Source organism: Phalacrocorax aristotelis, chromosome 1 (genome assembly GCF_949628215.1).
Source record: "Phalacrocorax aristotelis chromosome 1, bGulAri2.1, whole genome shotgun sequence".
NCBI lineage: Eukaryota > Metazoa > Chordata > Aves > Suliformes > Phalacrocoracidae > Phalacrocorax > Phalacrocorax aristotelis.
The window spans coordinates 57,284,879-57,290,822 of NC_134276.1; positions in this window are offsets into that span (position 1 = coordinate 57,284,879).

Here is a 5,944-nt window from a genome sequence, read left to right on the forward strand (position 1 = left end):
TGGGACGCAGCAATGAAATCACCAAGTGAAGGAAGCCGCAGTAGGGGACTTTGTGGCCGCACCACTGAATGTTTAAGTACCTGTCTCCCAGGCATCAATCCACCTAATGCAATTGACCATATCCAGAACAGGGGGCTGACCTCTCTGCTACATGACAGACCAAAATCAGGAACCACAAGAGACCCACCACAGGCAGAATCACAGTGCTGAAAGAGGAGCTTTGTAATCTAGTCTGTGAGAAACCCTGATGGCAGATAAGGGCTGAAAAGACTTCATCTGATCTGGAGATCAAGTGCCTGCCTCCTTTCAGGGACTTGGAATTGCTGCCAAGGGCAATGCTTGGAGTCAGCCCCTGCCTTCCATCCACCCTGCCTGCAGAAGTTGTTCCAGGGTTCATGGGTTTGCCAACAGGCCAGAGACAGCAAGGCAGTGAAGGCAGGAAAGACAAACAGGGAGGGATCCTCTGCTGTGGAGGAGACCTGACCGCTTATTCCCTCTCTACTGAATAGCTTGGTACGTTCAGGTTTCTCAGTCTCATTGTCACATTTACTAGTTTAGTTGCTATCTGCAAATCCCATCTGCCCTAGCACAGGATGGCCTCAGGACCCTTTGAAGGGCAAATACATGGAGATGGTAATGATATCCCTAAGAAAATGGAACTTTTGGAACTGTCCACTAAAGACATAACAATGAACCACGTGAGCCTGGCAAAACAGAAGTTAAGGGCCAGAGACGGAAACTGAGAGACAGGGAAGCACTTGTTTTACAATTCTGTCCTTGAGGAGAGCTGAGAAACTCATCAGAGTAAACAACCCGCCTCAGAAGCCGCTGAGAACAGGGTGATAAAGTGTATAGTCAAGGAGAACAACTAATTGGGAAGTAGATAAGAACTAAAACACAGCACCCAGTAGGAGAACTACCCTCGTTAGAATACTAAAAACCAGGCCTATAGGACAGGAACCACCCCCCTCTCTAGTAAGCCCCTTAATCTATGAGCATGGGTGGTAAATTAAAAGTGAGCTGTACCGTTTCATCGAAGCAAGAAAGAAATTAACCCAGTATTGGCTGAGGCGTGTGAATATGAGCTGTGATTGACATATTCAACTGTATAAATGCCTTGTACTTTCTTGGTGTGGTGTGCTAGTCTTGTGGGTTACCACCTAGCACCAATCTTTGTACAAAAATGACTTGAATAAAATACCTCCACTCTGTGTAGTTTGCCATTTTGCACACTTGGTGAATGAGCCCACTTTTCGGGATAACAGTAACATCACCATGAGGGCAGACAGGATCCATGAAGAAGGTCAGGACAGACAGAGTGAACCAGACCTGCAGACACTGCAGTTAGGTATATGCCTGGAGCCCTATGAAGTGATAGATTGAGGGTCACATTTTCTTCTCATATGTCTTCCTTGGAGGGTCCCCTGCTACTATCAGAGCATGGTTTTGGATCTGTACAACGCAATGGTTTATACTTTTGCTTAATCTCAAACCCAGTGCGGAGGTAACTTTCGATGTCCATGGGTTTTCAGCCTTTAGGAGAGGAGGTAGATGCCCCCTCACAAGACCAAGCTGGTGTATAAAAAGATGCACAGCACTGGTACCGTTTCTTCTGGCCACCCAGGTCTTGGAAAGCCTAGCTTTAGCAAAGAGCTCTGGATTACTGTCTGCTGTGTCTCAGCTGCAGAAGCACTGAGGTAGAGCAAGAACATTGATGCAGCCTTGTTCATAACCTGACTTTCTCCAGGCAGCTGCGTACAGGGCACTTAACTGGCTGTGTACACTGCATAAAGGGCCCAAGGGGTACTTTAGGAAACTAAGTTTGCTTTCTAGTTGCCATCAGCCTACATGCCTTGCTCTGTAAGTGTGCACCTTCACTACTAAATTTAGCTGCTACTCTTCGAATCTGCTTCACTTCTTTCTCTTTTCTTCCCATCACAAGCACAGGCACACAATGTCTCTCCCAAAAGCAGTGGAAAGAAAGCAATTAATAGAAGCAAAAGGTCAGTAATGGCATTGCAACTTCCAACTTTACAATAGTAGCCGTGCAATGTGGTCGCTTTACATTGCTTCTTTCCTAAATCAGGGGCAGAATTGGAACAGATTCCTTTTCAAGCATTCAGCTAAATGGCCAGCAATGAGATTGAATTTAATTCATAAAACAGGTTCTCACTAATTCCTTCAGAAAATTTTCACGATGATCATTTGCACAAAGGCACAGGCCATGACTGACAGAGATGATGTGGCTGCCACCAGTTTACTACGGAGTCAAAAAATCAGGCACCTGACCCACTGGATGACTCAGAAAGAGGCATTAGCTGCCCGCTGATCCAGTACAGCCAGTTGAGAGAGCAATTAACTAGTGACTAGAGAAAATTAAACTCCTCAGAAAGATAATCCACACAAAAGCCCTACAGGCAGAGCTGGAAGCTGCACAGGTCTTGCTATTAAAAAGGCTGAGAAAGGGATGGTTTTGAGCACTTCTCCCTCTCGGGAGCTTAAACATCTCATTTGCAGCTGCCTGTTACATGCTCCTGTGTGATTCAGTGCCTTTTGTCAGAAAAAAGCACCAATTCAGCAGGAATTATTTTAAAGCGGGGTGGGGGCTGGGATGGTGATGATTACACCAATCTCAGCTTGAAGTCATTCAGGAGCACACTCATTCAGGAGCACACATCCCATCTGCCAGCAGTGTCTTGAGGAAAAAGTGACCACAGAGATGGATGTGCTGGTCCCTCATCTCTCCTCCCTGGGCGGGGCTGGGTAACCACTCAGTTATGAATGTGAGAGGAAAAAGTCATGGACAGGGGTGGTCCATGAGCACCAGTGAACCCTGTCCCAGGTGAGCACTGCCCTCCCTGTCCCCATTTCGGTGCCCGCGCTGAGGCCAGCGCTGCCAGCAGCGTGAAGGCAGGGCACCCCAGCAGGCACCACTCCATGCTCCCACCCCACACTGACTCCAGGAGCTGAGGTCATGCTTTGCACTGACTAGGACCAAAATCCCAGGGTGTCCTGGGCTCTGTGGAGATTGGGGATGGTGTGTTTTCAGCATTGTTTCCCTCAGTTTAGGGGTCTCTGGGAGTCTTTCCTCCAGTTACAGGACAGAAGAGCCCCTTTTCATCTCACCCTGGCAATACTAGCTTCAGTACAATTTACGCAACAATAGATTGCAGGTATTAACTAACACTTGCATAAAACAGAAACATCAAATACCTTTTATGTAGCATGGGATGAGTGCAACATTACAATATGTAAACTAACCTTTATAATCAGACTTGCTACAGGATTTCCTCAAGCCGTTTTGTAATGTGCCTATGCTCAACTTTCTTCATTTTTAAGCATTTCATATAACGTTTACCTGTACTTCTTCCTTTCACCAAGGACACAACTTTCCTTGATTAGTAAACCAAGATTGTACTTTTTAAAAAGGGAGAAAAACAACTTTCTGGTGTCATCAGGTAATTTTCCAGAAAGCCACGAGAGGGCAGGTTGTGTTCTCGTTACAGCTTGCCTCAACCAGGCTTTTACAAGCAACAGTTAAGACCAGTTGATATCCCTAAGAAAATGGAACTTTTGGAACTGTCCGCTAAAGACATAACAATGAACCACGTGAGCCTGGCAAAACAGAAGTTGAGGGCCAGAGACGGAAACTGAGAGACAGGGAAGCACTTGTTTTACAATTCTGTCCTTGAGGAGAGCTGAGAAACTCATCAGAGTAAACAACCCGCCTCAGAAGCGGCTGAGAACAGGGTGATAAAGTGTATAGTCAAGGAGAACAACTAATTTGGAAGTAGATAAGAACTAAAACACAGCACCCAGTAGGAGAACTACCCTCGTTAGAATACTAAAAACCAGGCCTATAGGACAGGAACCACCCCCCTCTCTAGTAAGCCCCTTAATCTATGAGCATGGGTGGTAAATTAAAAGTGAGCTGTACCGTTTCATCGAAGCAAGAAAGAAATTAACCCAGTATTGGCTGAGGCGTGTGAATATGAGCTGTGATTGACATATTCAACTGTATAAATGCCTTGTACTTTCTTGGTGTGGTGTGCTAGTCTTGTGGGTTACCACCTAGCACCAATCTTTGTACAAAAATGACTTGAATAAAATACCTCCACTCTGTGTAGTTTGCCGTTTTGCACACTTGGTGAATGAGCCCACTTTTCGGGATAACACAGTCACAGTTTTAAAGCCCTTATTATTAAACTAAGGCCCAGCAAGTGGAAAGAGTAACACATGGATCTTTGTCCCTAACATTCTTTATGTGTATGGCATCAAACTAATGCCCTCATTTCTTTTCTTCTATGAAGGAAAACACCTTTCTACCCATTTACAAATGAGAACTGAGAATTCTCCCTTGTTTTACTCACCTGCTCTTAGGCAAAATCAGTTCAAAGAAGTTAGCTGCTATGCTACATTTTTTACGTTTCTCCCCTGGCTCTCTCCTTCCTCTACCCCACTGCCATTGCCACTTGCCGATAACCACAGCAGCTTGCAAAGCAAACACTTGAGACAGCATATCCAAACCTCCAAGGTGGTGAAGCTAGTTAGGCACACACTGTGCCCTGTGAGCCCCAGGGAAAATCTCATTCACCCTTGGAAGGAGCAGCCTAGCCTGTCTCCTAAACTTTGGCATTCGCATCACATGAAGGACAAAAATGTGTCAATCTCCATCCCACAGCATCTGTCTACACCAGTATTCAGCAGGAACTGGTGCCTGTGAAGACTCATAGTCTTGTAGTGCTAGAAAGTGGCTGACATCTCCTTGAGAAGGGCATGTGGAGACCTCAGACCTGGCCACCACAAAGTGGGACTCGTCACGGTCCAACTGATCTGACACATGGCCAAGCCAGGTCTCTGGAGACCTCAGCTGATGTCCTCAGCACCAAGTAACACTGGTCCCTACACAGTAAAAACCCCCAGAAGGCAACCTGAATTGGGAGCCAGGGTACTGGGCTGAGCGGCTGTACAAAAAGTCCTCCAGGCATTGACATCTTGGGCATGAACCAGGAATGAGCATGCTGGGACCCCCAAAGGCACCACAGAACAGCAGAAACAGCAGCAGATCATTGTCCACCTCATGCAGCAAGGGCTATCTGAGTGTGTGGTGAGCAAATCATAACTTTTCTTTGCCCCAAAAAGTCCACATTTTAGAGGTAAGTTTTGTGAGTTACACATATTCAAAGCTAAGTATATGTGAAGACTACTGAGATCTTCTTTCTAGTCCACATGGCTAGTATTGAGCAGGCCTAGGAGAAATATCAGAAATCATTACCAACTGGAATTTTTTATTCAAGGCTACAAAAGCAAAGTTTTCCTAAGACTCAGGACCTTACAAAAAGCAAAATCTGAGCACTTCATTAATGTCATATATTAAGCACCAAAGATGACACAATCTGTTCAGGACTTCATCTGCTGTGTAAAAACCCTGTCTCAAGATAACATAGCAGAGCCACCCAAATGTGGTCCAAATCTATGGCTAGATAAAGGAATTTATATGGAATGTGTAAAGAAATGTTTAAGATGGGGTCTAGGGAGTGCCACTTCCCAACCTGGTCCCCCACCTGCAGACCTGGATAATGCAAGCTATCTCAGTCTTGCTATCTTGAGTCCTCAGTTCCAGACTTTGAAAATTTAAGTCTAGATTCATGAAACAGTGCAACAGAGCCAAAACAGAGAAGGATCAGCACCATTTTCAACTTCTGTCACAGGTCCCTAACACAGAGGCAAAACACAAGTGTATACCTAGCTATCAGGGAACTCCTGCTCTTAAATATTAGGAGAATTTGAGTTTGGAGGTTTACTGACTGCTATCATCAGCTTGATTGGAAATAACATGTAGAATTGATTATGCTTCTGAAATGAACTGTAACCAGGGGGTTCCTATAGTATTTTGTCAAAGAGCATGAAACATTTTGAACCTTAAAAAAAAGACTATGTTATT